Source organism: Chiloscyllium punctatum, chromosome 34 (genome assembly GCF_047496795.1).
Source record: "Chiloscyllium punctatum isolate Juve2018m chromosome 34, sChiPun1.3, whole genome shotgun sequence".
NCBI classification, from domain to species: Eukaryota; Metazoa; Chordata; class Chondrichthyes; order Orectolobiformes; family Hemiscylliidae; genus Chiloscyllium; species Chiloscyllium punctatum.
In genome coordinates, this window is record NC_092772.1 from 48,724,999 (window position 1) to 48,740,663 (window position 15,665).

General features: G+C 52.9%; 13 non-coding genes across 13 annotated transcripts; all 13 read left to right on the plus strand.

Moving 5' to 3' along the window:
- Positions 1-860: 860 nt before the first annotated feature.
- trnat-ugu (transfer RNA threonine (anticodon UGU)) lies at positions 861-933 on the plus strand. Its single transcript has one exon. It is a non-coding gene; the product is annotated as a tRNA-Thr (tRNA).
- Positions 934-2,084: 1,151 nt separating this feature from the next.
- trnat-ugu (transfer RNA threonine (anticodon UGU)) lies at positions 2,085-2,157 on the plus strand. Its single transcript has one exon. It is a non-coding gene; the product is annotated as a tRNA-Thr (tRNA).
- A 1,150-nt stretch (positions 2,158-3,307) lies between these two features.
- trnat-ugu (transfer RNA threonine (anticodon UGU)) lies at positions 3,308-3,380 on the plus strand. The gene has a single exon. It is a non-coding gene; the product is annotated as a tRNA-Thr (tRNA).
- A 1,150-nt stretch (positions 3,381-4,530) lies between these two features.
- On the plus strand, positions 4,531-4,603 carry trnat-ugu (transfer RNA threonine (anticodon UGU)). Its single transcript has one exon. It is a non-coding gene; the product is annotated as a tRNA-Thr (tRNA).
- Positions 4,604-5,753: 1,150 nt separating this feature from the next.
- trnat-ugu (transfer RNA threonine (anticodon UGU)) lies at positions 5,754-5,826 on the plus strand. Its single transcript has one exon. It is a non-coding gene; the product is annotated as a tRNA-Thr (tRNA).
- Positions 5,827-6,976: 1,150 nt separating this feature from the next.
- On the plus strand, positions 6,977-7,049 carry trnat-ugu (transfer RNA threonine (anticodon UGU)). The gene has a single exon. It is a non-coding gene; the product is annotated as a tRNA-Thr (tRNA).
- Positions 7,050-8,199: 1,150 nt separating this feature from the next.
- Positions 8,200-8,272, plus strand: trnat-ugu (transfer RNA threonine (anticodon UGU)). The gene has a single exon. It is a non-coding gene; the product is annotated as a tRNA-Thr (tRNA).
- A 1,150-nt stretch (positions 8,273-9,422) lies between these two features.
- trnat-ugu (transfer RNA threonine (anticodon UGU)) lies at positions 9,423-9,495 on the plus strand. Its single transcript has one exon. It is a non-coding gene; the product is annotated as a tRNA-Thr (tRNA).
- Positions 9,496-10,645: 1,150 nt separating this feature from the next.
- On the plus strand, positions 10,646-10,718 carry trnat-ugu (transfer RNA threonine (anticodon UGU)). Its single transcript has one exon. It is a non-coding gene; the product is annotated as a tRNA-Thr (tRNA).
- A 1,150-nt stretch (positions 10,719-11,868) lies between these two features.
- On the plus strand, positions 11,869-11,941 carry trnat-ugu (transfer RNA threonine (anticodon UGU)). The gene has a single exon. It is a non-coding gene; the product is annotated as a tRNA-Thr (tRNA).
- A 1,151-nt stretch (positions 11,942-13,092) lies between these two features.
- trnat-ugu (transfer RNA threonine (anticodon UGU)) lies at positions 13,093-13,165 on the plus strand. Its single transcript has one exon. It is a non-coding gene; the product is annotated as a tRNA-Thr (tRNA).
- Positions 13,166-14,315: 1,150 nt separating this feature from the next.
- trnat-ugu (transfer RNA threonine (anticodon UGU)) lies at positions 14,316-14,388 on the plus strand. The gene has a single exon. It is a non-coding gene; the product is annotated as a tRNA-Thr (tRNA).
- Positions 14,389-15,539: 1,151 nt separating this feature from the next.
- On the plus strand, positions 15,540-15,612 carry trnat-ugu (transfer RNA threonine (anticodon UGU)). Its single transcript has one exon. It is a non-coding gene; the product is annotated as a tRNA-Thr (tRNA).
- The last annotated feature ends 53 nt before the right edge of the window (positions 15,613-15,665 follow it).

Consider the following 15,665-nt stretch of genomic DNA (forward strand, 5'->3'; position numbering starts at 1 on the left):
TGAGCTTTTCCTGCAACTTCTGTTTTTGTCACTTACAGCGTTGAGTTGAAATCCACAAACTTCTTTTTTCTGCAGGCAAAGAACGGGGCTGTGTGTGTTCACGGATTTAACTTTGAGATCGCTGACCCCAGTCACTCCAAGCGAGCGAATGACAATTCCCAATTATGTCTGGACAGAAATCACAGAAGCATAGGATCTCTCCAGTTTGGAAACAGGCCATTCCGCCCGACGAGTCGCTCAGTGGTTCTCACTGCTGCCTGACAGCGCTACTAGGGACCCAGGCTCGATTCCAACTGTCGGGAGTCGATTCCGTGTCGAGTTTGCACATTCTCCCAGAGTCTGCGTGGGTTTGCTCGGGTTTCCTCCCACAGTCCAAAGACGTGCAGGTCGAGTGAATTGGCCATTCTAAATTGTCATCGATGCATTATTCAGTGAGAAACGGGTCTGGGCGGGTTACTCTTCAGAGGATCGATGTGGACTTGTTGGGCTGAAGGGCCTGTTTCCACACTGTAGCCAATCTAATTTATTCTAATCTCGTCAACACCGACCCTGCAGAGAGCAATCGACCCAGATCCTTTGCGCACACTGCATCATTCTCCATTGAATGCTGACTAATCCACCCTTCCGGGCCCGCACAATCACCGGACACAATGGGACAATGAAGCATGGGCAATCCCGCAAACGCTACACATCTTTGTACTGAGAGCGGTAACCGGAGCAGCCGGAGCAAACCCACGCGCGGGCAGAATGTTCAAACTGCACAGACGGTGACGCGAGGGTCGATTGGAACCTGTGTCCCAAGCGCTTTGAGTCAGCCAGTGTGAACCAATCAGCCGCGAGCGCTGTGCGCGGCGCCACCCGGCTCCATAGCTCAGCGGTTAGAGCACTGGTCTTGTAAACCAGGGGTCGTGAGTTCAAATCTCACTGGTGCCTCGTCATCCGTACTGCCCGGCCCGGCCAAAGCCGACTCTGTTTCAACGCTCGGGATGAGACTGAGGAGCACTTTGTTGGAATCGCTCCACGCCAGTTTGTGGTCCAAGCGGCTCCTTTGGCAGCACGAGCGTTCACCCTCCAACCACCGGATGAACGAGTCGAGCTCAGGAAAAACCCTGTTGGTCTGACTGCTTGCTGCTGTTTTTGTCAATCAAGAGCTTGGGAATTGATGTCTGAAACACCAAGGTCATTACCCTGAAGTGACAGACACCTGTCTCCTCTCAAACCTGTTGAGCTTTTCCTGCAACTTCTGTTTTTGTCACTTACAGCGTTGAGTTGAAATCCACAAACTTCTTTTTTCTGCAGGCAAAGAACGGGGCTGTGTGTGTTCACGGATTTAACTTTGAGATCGCTGACCCCAGTCACTCCAAGCGAGCGAATGACAATTCCCAATTATGTCTGGACAGAAATCACAGAAGCATAGGATCTCTCCAGTTTGGAAACAGGCCATTCCGCCCGACGAGTCGCTCAGTGGTTCTCACTGCTGCCTGACAGCGCTACTAGGGACCCAGGCTCGATTCCAACTGTCGGGAGTCGATTCCGTGTCGAGTTTGCACATTCTCCCAGAGTCTGCGTGGGTTTGCTCGGGTTTCCTCCCACAGTCCAAAGACGTGCAGGTCGAGTGAATTGGCCATTCTAAATTGTCATCGATGCATTATTCAGTGAGAAACGGGTCTGGGCGGGTTACTCTTCAGAGGATCGATGTGGACTTGTTGGGCTGAAGGGCCTGTTTCCACACTGTAGCCAATCTAATTTATTCTAATCTCGTCAACACCGACCCTGCAGAGAGCAATCGACCCAGATCCTTTGCGCACACTGCATCATTCTCCATTGAATGCTGACTAATCCACCCTTCCGGGCCCGCACAATCACCGGACACAATGGGACAATGAAGCATGGCCAATCCCGCAAACGCTACACATCTTTGTACTGAGAGCGGTAACCGGAGCAGCCGGAGCAAACCCACGCGCGGGCAGAATGTTCAAACTGCACAGACGGTGACGCGAGGGTCGATTGGAACCTGTGTCCCAAGCGCTTTGAGTCAGCCAGTGTGAACCAATCAGCCGCGAGCGCTGTGCGCGGCGCCACCCGGCTCCATAGCTCAGCGGTTAGAGCACTGGTCTTGTAAACCAGGGGTCGTGAGTTCAAATCTCACTGGGGCCTCGTCATCCGTGCTGCCCGGCCCGGCCAAAGCCGACTCTGTTTCAACGCTCGGGATGAGACTGAGGAGCACTTTGTTGGAATCGCTCCACGCCAGTTTGTGGTCCAAGCGGCTCCTTTGGCAGCACGAGCGTTCACCCTCCAACCACCGGATGAACGATTGAGCTCAGGAAAAACCCTGTTGGTCTGACTGCTTGCTGCTGTTTTTGTCAATCAAGAGCTTGGGAATTGATGTCTGAAACACCAAGGTCATTACCCTGAAGTGACAGACACCTGTCTCCTCTCAAACCTGTTGAGCTTTTCCTGCAACTTCTGTTTTTGTCACTTACAGCGTTGAGTTGAAATCCACAAACTTCTTTTTTCTGCAGGCAAAGAACGGGGCTGTGTGTGTTCACGGATTTAACTTTGAGATCGCTGACCCCAGTCACTCCAAGCGAGCGAATGACAATTCCCAATTATGTCTGGACAGAAATCACAGAAGCATAGGATCTCTCCAGTTTGGAAACAGGCCATTCCGCCCGACGAGTCGCTCAGTGGTTCTCACTGCTGCCTGACAGCGCTACTAGGGACCCAGGCTCGATTCCAACTGTCGGGAGTCGATTCCGTGTCGAGTTTGCACATTCTCCCAGAGTCTGCGTGGGTTTGCTCGGGTTTCCTCCCACAGTCCAAAGACGTGCAGGTCGAGTGAATTGGCCATTCTAAATTGTCATCGATGCATTATTCAGTGAGAAACGGGTCTGGGCGGGTTACTCTTCAGAGGATCGATGTGGACTTGTTGGGCTGAAGGGCCTGTTTCCACACTGTAGCCAATCTAATTTATTCTAATCTCGTCAACACCGACCCTGCAGAGAGCAATCGACCCAGATCCTTTGCGCACACTGCATCATTCTCCATTGAATGCTGACTAATCCACCCTTCCGGGCCCGCACAATCACCGGACACAATGGGACAATGAAGCATGGCCAATCCCGCAAACGCTACACATCTTTGTACTGAGAGCGGTAACCGGAGCAGCCGGAGCAAACCCACGCGCGGGCAGAATGTTCAAACTGCACAGACGGTGACGCGAGGGTCGATTGGAACCTGTGTCCCAAGCGCTTTGAGTCAGCCAGTGTGAACCAATCAGCCGCGAGCGCTGTGCGCGGCGCCACCCGGCTCCATAGCTCAGCGGTTAGAGCACTGGTCTTGTAAACCAGGGGTCGTGAGTTCAAATCTCACTGGGGCCTCGTCATCCGTGCTGCCCGGCCCGGCCAAAGCCGACTCTGTTTCAACGCTCGGGATGAGACTGAGGAGCACTTTGTTGGAATCGCTCCACGCCAGTTTGTGGTCCAAGCGGCTCCTTTGGCAGCACGAGCGTTCACCCTCCAACCACCGGATGAACGATTGAGCTCAGGAAAAACCCTGTTGGTCTGACTGCTTGCTGCTGTTTTTGTCAATCAAGAGCTTGGGAATTGATGTCTGAAACACCAAGGTCATTACCCTGAAGTGACAGACACCTGTCTCCTCTCAAACCTGTTGAGCTTTTCCTGCAACTTCTGTTTTTGTCACTTACAGCGTTGAGTTGAAATCCACAAACTTCTTTTTTCTGCAGGCAAAGAACGGGGCTGTGTGTGTTCACGGATTTAACTTTGAGATCGCTGACCCCAGTCACTCCAAGCGAGCGAATGACAATTCCCAATTATGTCTGGACAGAAATCACAGAAGCATAGGATCTCTCCAGTTTGGAAACAGGCCATTCCGCCCGACGAGTCGCTCAGTGGTTCTCACTGCTGCCTGACAGCGCTACTAGGGACCCAGGCTCGATTCCAACTGTCGGGAGTCGATTCCGTGTCGAGTTTGCACATTCTCCCAGAGTCTGCGTGGGTTTGCTCGGGTTTCCTCCCACAGTCCAAAGACGTGCAGGTCGAGTGAATTGGCCATTCTAAATTGTCATCGATGCATTATTCAGTGAGAAACGGGTCTGGGCGGGTTACTCTTCAGAGGATCGATGTGGACTTGTTGGGCTGAAGGGCCTGTTTCCACACTGTAGCCAATCTAATTTATTCTAATCTCGTCAACACCGACCCTGCAGAGAGCAATCGACCCAGATCCTTTGCGCACACTGCATCATTCTCCATTGAATGCTGACTAATCCACCCTTCCGGGCCCGCACAATCACCGGACACAATGGGACAATGAAGCATGGCCAATCCCGCAAACGCTACACATCTTTGTACTGAGAGCGGTAACCGGAGCAGCCGGAGCAAACCCACGCGCGGGCAGAATGTTCAAACTGCACAGACGGTGACGCGAGGGTCGATTGGAACCTGTGTCCCAAGCGCTTTGAGTCAGCCAGTGTGAACCAATCAGCCGCGAGCGCTGTGCGCGGCGCCACCCGGCTCCATAGCTCAGCGGTTAGAGCACTGGTCTTGTAAACCAGGGGTCGTGAGTTCAAATCTCACTGGGGCCTCGTCATCCGTGCTGCCCGGCCCGGCCAAAGCCGACTGTGTTTCAACGCTCGGGATGAGACTGAGGAGCACTTTGTTGGAATCGCTCCACGCCAGTTTGTGGTCCAAGCGGCTCCTTTGGCAGCACGAGCGTTCACCCTCCAACCACCGGATGAACGATCGAGCTCAGGAAAAACCCTGTTGGTCTGACTGCTTGCTGCTGTTTTTGTCAATCAAGAGCTTGGGAATTGATGTCTGAAACACCAAGGTCATTACCCTGAAGTGACAGACACCTGTCTCCTCTCAAACCTGTTGAGCTTTTCCTGCAACTTCTGTTTTTGTCACTTACAGCGTTGAGTTGAAATCCACAAACTTCTTTTTTCTGCAGGCAAAGAACGGGGCTGTGTGTGTTCACGGATTTAACTTTGAGATCGCTGACCCCAGTCACTCCAAGCGAGCGAATGACAATTCCCAATTATGTCTGGACAGAAATCACAGAAGCATAGGATCTCTCCAGTTTGGAAACAGGCCATTCCGCCCGACGAGTCGCTCAGTGGTTCTCACTGCTGCCTGACAGCGCTACTAGGGACCCAGGCTCGATTCCAACTGTCGGGAGTCGATTCCGTGTCGAGTTTGCACATTCTCCCAGAGTCTGCGTGGGTTTGCTCGGGTTTCCTCCCACAGTCCAAAGACGTGCAGGTCGAGTGAATTGGCCATTCTAAATTGTCATCGATGCATTATTCAGTGAGAAACGGGTCTGGGCGGGTTACTCTTCAGAGGATCGATGTGGACTTGTTGGGCTGAAGGGCCTGTTTCCACACTGTAGCCAATCTAATTTATTCTAATCTCGTCAACACCGACCCTGCAGAGAGCAATCGACCCAGATCCTTTGCGCACACTGCATCATTCTCCATTGAATGCTGACTAATCCACCCTTCTGGGCCCGCACAATCACCGGACACAATGGGACAATGAAGCATGGCCAATCCCGCAAACGCTACACATCTTTGTACTGAGAGCGGTAACCGGAGCAGCCGGAGCAAACCCACGCGCGGGCAGAATGTTCAAACTGCACAGACGGTGACGCGAGGGTCGATTGGAACCTGTGTCCCAAGCGCTTTGAGTCAGCCAGTGTGAACCAATCAGCCGCGAGCGCTGAGCGCAGCGCCACCCGGCTCCATAGCTCAGCGGTTAGAGCACTGGTCTTGTAAACCAGGGGTCGTGAGTTCAAATCTCACTGGCGCCTCGTCATCCGTACTGCCCGGCCCGGCCAAAGCCGACTCTGTTTCAACGCTCGGGATGAGACTGAGGAGCACTTTGTTGGAATCGCTCCACGCCAGTTTGTGGTCCAAGCGGCTCCTTTGGCAGCACGAGCGTTCACCCTCCAACCACCGGATGAACGATCGAGCTCAGGAAAAACCCTGTTGGTCTGACTGCTTGCTGCTGTTTTTGTCAATCAAGAGCTTGGGAATTGATGTCTGAAACACCAAGGTCATTACCCTGAAGTGACAGACACCTGTCTCCTCTCAAACCTGTTGAGCTTTTCCTGCAACTTCTGATTTTGTCACTTACAGCTTTGAGTTGAAATCAACAAACTACTTTTTTCTGCAGGCAAAGAACGGGGCTTTGTGTGTTCACGGATTTAACTTTGAGATCGCTGACCCCAGTCACTCCAAGCGAGCGAATGACAATTCCCAATTATGTCTGGACAGAAATCACAGAAGCATAGGATCTCTCCAGTTTGGAAACAGGCCATTCCGCCCGACGAGTCGCTCAGTGGTTCTCACTGCTGCCTGACAGCGCTACTAGGGACCCAGGCTCGATTCCAACTGTCGGGAGTCGATTCCGTGTCGAGTTTGCACATTCTCCAGGAGTCTGCGTGGGTTTGCTCGGGTTTCCTCCCACAGTCCAAAGACGTGCAGGTCGAGTGAATTGGCCATTCTAAATTGTCATCGATGCATTATTCAGTGAGAAACGGGTCTGGGCGGGTTACTCTTCAGAGGATCGATGTGGACTAGTTGGGCTGAAGGGCCTGTTTCCACACTGTAGCCAATCGAATTTATTCTAATCTCGTCAACACCGACCCTGCAGAGAGCAATCGACCCAGATCCTTTGCGCACACTGCATCATTCTCCATTGAATGCTGACTAATCCACCCTTCCGGGCCCGCACAATCACCGGACACAATGGGACAATGAAGCATGGCCAATCCCGCAAACGCTACACATCTTTGTACTGAGAGCGGTAACCGGAGCAGCCGGAGCAAACCCACGCGCGGGCAGAATGTTCAAACTGCACAGACGGTGACGCGAGGGTCGATTGGAACCTGTGTCCCAAGCGCTTTGAGTCAGCCAGTGTGAACCAATCAGCCGCGAGCGCTGTGCGCGGCGCCACCCGGCTCCATAGCTCAGCGGTTAGAGCACTGGTCTTGTAAACCAGGGGTCGTGAGTTCAAATCTCACTGGGGCCTCGTCATCCGTGCTGCCCGGCCCGGCCAAAGCCGACTCTGTTTCAACGCTCGGGATGAGACTGAGGAGCACTTTGTTGGAATCGCTCCACGCCAGTTTGTGGTCCAAGCGGCTCCTTTGGCAGCACGAGCGTTCACCCTCCAACCACCGGATGAACGATTGAGCTCAGGAAAAACCCTGTTGGTCTGACTGCTTGCTGCTGTTTTTGTCAATCAAGAGCTTGGGAATTGATGTCTGAAACACCAAGGTCATTACCCTGAAGTGACAGACACCTGTCTCCTCTCAAACCTGTTGAGCTTTTCCTGCAACTTCTGTTTTTGTCACTTACAGCGTTGAGTTGAAATCCACAAACTTCTTTTTTCTGCAGGCAAAGAACGGGGCTGTGTGTGTTCACGGATTTAACTTTGAGATCGCTGACCCCAGTCACTCCAAGCGAGCGAATGACAATTCCCAATTATGTCTGGACAGAAATCACAGAAGCATAGGATCTCTCCAGTTTGGAAACAGGCCATTCCGCCCGACGAGTCGCTCAGTGGTTCTCACTGCTGCCTGACAGCGCTACTAGGGACCCAGGCTCGATTCCAACTGTCGGGAGTCGATTCCGTGTCGAGTTTGCACATTCTCCCAGAGTCTGCGTGGGTTTGCTCGGGTTTCCTCCCACAGTCCAAAGACGTGCAGGTCGAGTGAATTGGCCATTCTAAATTGTCATCGATGCATTATTCAGTGAGAAACGGGTCTGGGCGGGTTACTCTTCAGAGGATCGATGTGGACTTGTTGGGCTGAAGGGCCTGTTTCCACACTGTAGCCAATCTAATTTATTCTAATCTCGTCAACACCGACCCTGCAGAGAGCAATCGACCCAGATCCTTTGCGCACACTGCATCATTCTCCATTGAATGCTGACTAATCCACCCTTCCGGGCCCGCACAATCACCGGACACAATGGGACAATGAAGCATGGCCAATCCCGCAAACGCTACACATCTTTGTACTGAGAGCGGTAACCGGAGCAGCCGGAGCAAACCCACGCGCGGGCAGAATGTTCAAACTGCACAGACGGTGACGCGAGGGTCGATTGGAACCTGTGTCCCAAGCGCTTTGAGTCAGCCAGTGTGAACCAATCAGCCGCGAGCGCTGTGCGCGGCGCCACCCGGCTCCATAGCTCAGCGGTTAGAGCACTGGTCTTGTAAACCAGGGGTCGTGAGTTCAAATCTCACTGGGGCCTCGTCATCCGTGCTGCCCGGCCCGGCCAAAGCCGACTCTGTTTCAACGCTCGGGATGAGACTGAGGAGCACTTTGTTGGAATCGCTCCACGCCAGTTTGTGGTCCAAGCGGCTCCTTTGGCAGCACGAGCGTTCACCCTCCAACCACCGGATGAACGATTGAGCTCAGGAAAAACCCTGTTGGTCTGACTGCTTGCTGCTGTTTTTGTCAATCAAGAGCTTGGGAATTGATGTCTGAAACACCAAGGTCATTACCCTGAAGTGACAGACACCTGTCTCCTCTCAAACCTGTTGAGCTTTTCCTGCAACTTCTGTTTTTGTCACTTACAGCGTTGAGTTGAAATCCACAAACTTCTTTTTTCTGCAGGCAAAGAACGGGGCTGTGTGTGTTCACGGATTTAACTTTGAGATCGCTGACCCCAGTCACTCCAAGCGAGCGAATGACAATTCCCAATTATGTCTGGACAGAAATCACAGAAGCATAGGATCTCTCCAGTTTGGAAACAGGCCATTCCGCCCGACGAGTCGCTCAGTGGTTCTCACTGCTGCCTGACAGCGCTACTAGGGACCCAGGCTCGATTCCAACTGTCGGGAGTCGATTCCGTGTCGAGTTTGCACATTCTCCCAGAGTCTGCGTGGGTTTGCTCGGGTTTCCTCCCACAGTCCAAAGACGTGCAGGTCGAGTGAATTGGCCATTCTAAATTGTCATCGATGCATTATTCAGTGAGAAACGGGTCTGGGCGGGTTACTCTTCAGAGGATCGATGTGGACTTGTTGGGCTGAAGGGCCTGTTTCCACACTGTAGCCAATCTAATTTATTCTAATCTCGTCAACACCGACCCTGCAGAGAGCAATCGACCCAGATCCTTTGCGCACACTGCATCATTCTCCATTGAATGCTGACTAATCCACCCTTCCGGGCCCGCACAATCACCGGACACAATGGGACAATGAAGCATGGCCAATCCCGCAAACGCTACACATCTTTGTACTGAGAGCGGTAACCGGAGCAGCCGGAGCAAACCCACGCGCGGGCAGAATGTTCAAACTGCACAGACGGTGACGCGAGGGTCGATTGGAACCTGTGTCCCAAGCGCTTTGAGTCAGCCAGTGTGAACCAATCAGCCGCGAGCGCTGTGCGCGGCGCCACCCGGCTCCATAGCTCAGCGGTTAGAGCACTGGTCTTGTAAACCAGGGGTCGTGAGTTCAAATCTCACTGGGGCCTCGTCATCCGTGCTGCCCGGCCCGGCCAAAGCCGACTGTGTTTCAACGCTCGGGATGAGACTGAGGAGCACTTTGTTGGAATCGCTCCACGCCAGTTTGTGGTCCAAGCGGCTCCTTTGGCAGCACGAGCGTTCACCCTCCAACCACCGGATGAACGATCGAGCTCAGGAAAAACCCTGTTGGTCTGACTGCTTGCTGCTGTTTTTGTCAATCAAGAGCTTGGGAATTGATGTCTGAAACACCAAGGTCATTACCCTGAAGTGACAGACACCTGTCTCCTCTCAAACCTGTTGAGCTTTTCCTGCAACTTCTGTTTTTGTCACTTACAGCGTTGAGTTGAAATCCACAAACTTCTTTTTTCTGCAGGCAAAGAACGGGGCTGTGTGTGTTCACGGATTTAACTTTGAGATCGCTGACCCCAGTCACTCCAAGCGAGCGAATGACAATTCCCAATTATGTCTGGACAGAAATCACAGAAGCATAGGATCTCTCCAGTTTGGAAACAGGCCATTCCGCCCGACGAGTCGCTCAGTGGTTCTCACTGCTGCCTGACAGCGCTACTAGGGACCCAGGCTCGATTCCAACTGTCGGGAGTCGATTCCGTGTCGAGTTTGCACATTCTCCCAGAGTCTGCGTGGGTTTGCTCGGGTTTCCTCCCACAGTCCAAAGACGTGCAGGTCGAGTGAATTGGCCATTCTAAATTGTCATCGATGCATTATTCAGTGAGAAACGGGTCTGGGCGGGTTACTCTTCAGAGGATCGATGTGGACTTGTTGGGCTGAAGGGCCTGTTTCCACACTGTAGCCAATCTAATTTATTCTAATCTCGTCAACACCGACCCTGCAGAGAGCAATCGACCCAGATCCTTTGCGCACACTGCATCATTCTCCATTGAATGCTGACTAATCCACCCTTCTGGGCCCGCACAATCACCGGACACAATGGGACAATGAAGCATGGCCAATCCCGCAAACGCTACACATCTTTGTACTGAGAGCGGTAACCGGAGCAGCCGGAGCAAACCCACGCGCGGGCAGAATGTTCAAACTGCACAGACGGTGACGCGAGGGTCGATTGGAACCTGTGTCCCAAGCGCTTTGAGTCAGCCAGTGTGAACCAATCAGCCGCGAGCGCTGAGCGCAGCGCCACCCGGCTCCATAGCTCAGCGGTTAGAGCACTGGTCTTGTAAACCAGGGGTCGTGAGTTCAAATCTCACTGGCGCCTCGTCATCCGTACTGCCCGGCCCGGCCAAAGCCGACTCTGTTTCAACGCTCGGGATGAGACTGAGGAGCACTTTGTTGGAATCGCTCCACGCCAGTTTGTGGTCCAAGCGGCTCCTTTGGCAGCACGAGCGTTCACCCTCCAACCACCGGATGAACGATCGAGCTCAGGAAAAACCCTGTTGGTCTGACTGCTTGCTGCTGTTTTTGTCAATCAAGAGCTTGGGAATTGATGTCTGAAACACCAAGGTCATTACCCTGAAGTGACAGACACCTGTCTCCTCTCAAACCTGTTGAGCTTTTCCTGCAACTTCTGATTTTGTCACTTACAGCTTTGAGTTGAAATCAACAAACTACTTTTTTCTGCAGGCAAAGAACGGGGCTTTGTGTGTTCACGGATTTAACTTTGAGATCGCTGACCCCAGTCACTCCAAGCGAGCGAATGACAATTCCCAATTATGTCTGGACAGAAATCACAGAAGCATAGGATCTCTCCAGTTTGGAAACAGGCCATTCCGCCCGACGAGTCGCTCAGTGGTTCTCACTGCTGCCTGACAGCGCTACTAGGGACCCAGGCTCGATTCCAACTGTCGGGAGTCGATTCCGTGTCGAGTTTGCACATTCTCCAGGAGTCTGCGTGGGTTTGCTCGGGTTTCCTCCCACAGTCCAAAGACGTGCAGGTCGAGTGAATTGGCCATTCTAAATTGTCATCGATGCATTATTCAGTGAGAAACGGGTCTGGGCGGGTTACTCTTCAGAGGATCGATGTGGACTAGTTGGGCTGAAGGGCCTGTTTCCACACTGTAGCCAATCGAATTTATTCTAATCTCGTCAACACCGACCCTGCAGAGAGCAATCGACCCAGATCCTTTGCGCACACTGCATCATTCTCCATTGAATGCTGACTAATCCACCCTTCCGGGCCCGCACAATCACCGGACACAATGGGACAATGAAGCATGGCCAATCCCGCAAAAGCTACACATCTTTGTACTGAGAGCGGTAACCGGAGCAGCCGGAGTAAACCCACGCGCGGGCAGAATGTTCAAACTGCACAGACGGTGACGCGAGGGTCGATTGGAACCTGTGTCCCAAGCGCTTTGAGTCAGCCAGTGTGAACCAATCAGCCGCGAGCGCTGAGCGCAGCGCCACCCGGCTCCATAGCTCAGCGGTTAGAGCACTGGTCTTGTAAACCAGGGGTCGTGAGTTCAAATCTCACTGGTGCCTCGTCATCCGTACTGCCCGGCCCGGCCAAAGCCGACTCTGTTTCAATGCTCGGGATGAGACTGAGGAGCACTTTGTTGGAATCGCTCCACGCCAGTTTGTGGTCCAAGCGGCTCCTTTGGCAGCACGAGCGTTCACCCTCCAACCACCGGATGAACGAGTCGAGCTCAGGAAAAACCCTGTTGGTCTGACTGCTTGCTGCTGTTTTTGTCAATCAAGAGCTTGGGAATTGATGTCTGAAACACCAAGGTCATTACCCTGAAGTGACAGACACCTGTCTCCTCTCAAACCTGTTGAGCTTTTCCTGCAACTTCTGTTTTTGTCACTTACAGCTTTGAGTTGAAATCAACAAACTACTTTTTTCTGCAGGCAAAGAACGGGGCTTTGTGTGTTCACGGATTTAACTTTGAGATCGCTGACCCCAGTCACTCCAAGCGAGCGAATGACAATTCCCAATTATGTCTGGACAGAAATCACAGAAGCATAGGATCTCTCCAGTTTGGAAACAGGCCATTCCGCCCGACGAGTCGCTCAGTGGTTCTCACTGCTGCCTGACAGCGCTACTAGGGACCCAGGCTCGATTCCAACTGTCGGGAGTCGATTCCGTGTCGAGTTTGCACATTCTCCCAGAGTCTGCGTGGGTTTGCTCGGGTTTCCTCCCACAGTCCAAAGACGTGCAGGTCGAGTGAATTGGCCATTCTAAATTGTCATCGATGCATTATTCAGTGAGAAACGGGTCTGGGCGGGTTACTCTTCAGAGGATCGATGTGCACTTGTTGGGCTGAAGGGCCTGTTTCCACACTGTAGCCAATCTAATTTATTCTAATCTCGTCAACACCGACCCTGCAGAGAGCAATCGACCCAGATCCTTTGCGCACACTGCATCATTCTCCATTGAATGCTGACTAATCCACCCTTCCGGGCCCGCACAATCACCGGACACAATGGGACAATGAAGCATGGCCAATCCCGCAAACGCTACACATCTTTGTACTGAGAGTGGTAACCGGAGCAGCCGGAGCAAACCCACGCGCGGGCAGAATGTTCAAACTGCACAGACGGTGACGCGAGGGTCGATTGGAACCTGTGTCCCAAGCGCTTTGAGTCAGCCAGTGTGAACCAATCAGCCGCGAGCGCTGTACGCGGCGCCACCCGGCTCCATAGCTCAGCGGTTAGAGCACTGGTCTTGTAAACCAGGGGTCGTGAGTTCAAATCTCACTGGGGCCTCGTCATCCGTGCTGCCCGGCCCGGCCAAAGCCGACTCTGTTTCAACGCTCGGGATGAGAGTGAGGAGCACTTTGTTGGAATCGCTCCACGCCAGTTTGTGGTCCAAGCGGCTCCTTTGGCAGCACGAGCGTTCACCCTCCAACCACCGGATGAACGATCGAGCTCAGGAAAAACCCTGTTGGTCTGACTGCTTGCTGCTGTTTTTGTCAATCAAGAGCTTGGGAATTGATGTCTGAAACACCAAGGTCATTACCCTGAAGTGACAGACACCTGTCTCCTCTCAAACCTGTTGAGCTTTTCCTGCAACTTCTGTTTTTGTCACTTACAGCTTTGAGTTGAAATCAACAAACTACTTTTTTCTGCAGGCAAAGAACGGGGCTTTGTGTGTTCACGGATTTAACTTTGAGATCGCTGACCCCAGTCACTCCAAGCGAGCGAATGACAATTCCCAATTATGTCTGGACAGAAATCACAGAAGCATAGGATCTCTCCAGTTTGGAAACAGGCCATTCCGCCCGACGAGTCGCTCAGTGGTTCTCACTGCTGCCTGACAGCGCTACTAGGGACCCAGGCTCGATTCCAACTGTCGGGAGTCGATTCCGTGTCCAGTTTGCACATTCTCCCAGAGTCTGCGTGGGTTTGCTCGGGTTTCCTCCCACAGTCCAAAGACGTGCAGGTCGAGTGAATTGGCCATTCTAAATTGTCATCGATGCATTATTCAGTGAGAAACGGGTCTGGGCGGGTTACTCTTCAGAGGATCGATGTGGACTTGTTGGGCTGAAGGGCCTGTTTCCACACTGTAGCCAATCTAATTTATTCTAATCTCGTCAACACCGACCCTGCAGAGAGCAATCGACCCAGATCCTTTGCGCACACTGCATCATTCTCCATTGAATGCTGACTAATCCACCCTTCCGGGCCCGCACAATCACCGGACACAATGGGACAATGAAGCATGGCCAATCCCGCAAAAGCTACACATCTTTGTACTGAGAGCCGTAACCGGAGCAGCCGGAGCAAACCCACGCGCGGGCAGAATGTTCAAACTGCACAGACGGTGACGCGAGGGTCGATTGGAACCTGTGTCCCAAGCGCTTTGAGTCAGCCAGTGTGAACCAATCAGCCGCGAGCGCTGAGCGCAGCGCCACCCGGCTCCATAGCTCAGCGGTTAGAGCACTGGTCTTGTAAACCAGGGGTCGTGAGTTCAAATCTCACTGGTGCCTCGTCATCCGTACTGCCTGGCCCGGCCAAAGCCGACTCTGTTTCAACGCTCGGGATGAGACTGAGGAGCACTTTGTTGGAATCGCTCCACGCCAGTTTGTGGTCCAAGCGGCTCCTTTGGCAGCACGAGCGTTCACCCTCCAACCACCGGATGAACGAGTCGAGCTCAGGAAAAACCCTGTTGGTCTGACTGCTTGCTGCTGTTTTTGTCAATCAAGAGCTTGGGAATTGATGTCTGAAACACCAAGGTCATTACCCTGAAGTGACAGACACCTGTCTCCTCTCAAACCTGTTGAGCTTTTCCTGCAACTTCTGTTTTTGTCACTTACAGCTTTGAGTTGAAATCAACAAACTACTTTTTTCTGCAGGCAAAGAACGGGGCTTTGTGTGTTCACGGATTTAACTTTGAGATCGCTGACCCCAGTCACTCCAAGCGAGCGAATGACAATTCCCAATTATGTCTGGACAGAAATCACAGAAGCATAGGATCTCTCCAGTTTGGAAACAGGCCATTCCGCCCAACGAGTCGCTCAGTGGTTCTCACTGCTGCCTGACAGCGCAACTAGGGACCCAGGCTCGATTCCAACTGTCGGGAGTCGATTCCGTGTCGAGTTTGCACATTCTCCCAGAGTCTGCGTGGGTTTGCTCGGGTTTCCTCCCACAGTCCAAAGACGTGCAGGTCGAGTGAATTGGCCATTCTAAATTGTCATCGATGCATTATTCAGTGAGAAACGGGTCTGGGCGGGTTACTCTTCAGAGGATCGATGTGGACTTGTTGGGCTGAAGGGCCTGTTTCCACACTGTAGCCAATCTAATTTATTCTAATCTCGTCAACACCGACCCTGCAGAGAGCAATCGACCCAGATCCTTTGCGCACACTGCATCATTCTCCATTGAATGCTGACTAATCCACCCTTCCGGGCCCGCACAATCACCGGACACAATGGGACAATGAAGCATGGCCAATCCCGCAAACGCTACACATCTTTGTACTGAGAGTGGTAACCGGAGCAGCCGGAGCAAACCCACGCGCGGGCAGAATGTTCAAACTGCACAGACGGTGACGCGAGGGTCGATTGGAACCTGTGTCCCAAGCGCTTTGAGTCAGCCAGTGTGAACCAATCAGCCGCGAGCGCTGTGCGCGGCGCCACCCGGCTCCATAGCTCAGCGGTTAGAGCACTGGTCTTGTAAACCAGGGGTCGTGAGTTCAAATCTCACTGGGGCCTCGTCATCCGTGCTGCCCGGCCCGGCCAAAGCCGACTCTGTTTCAACGCTCGGG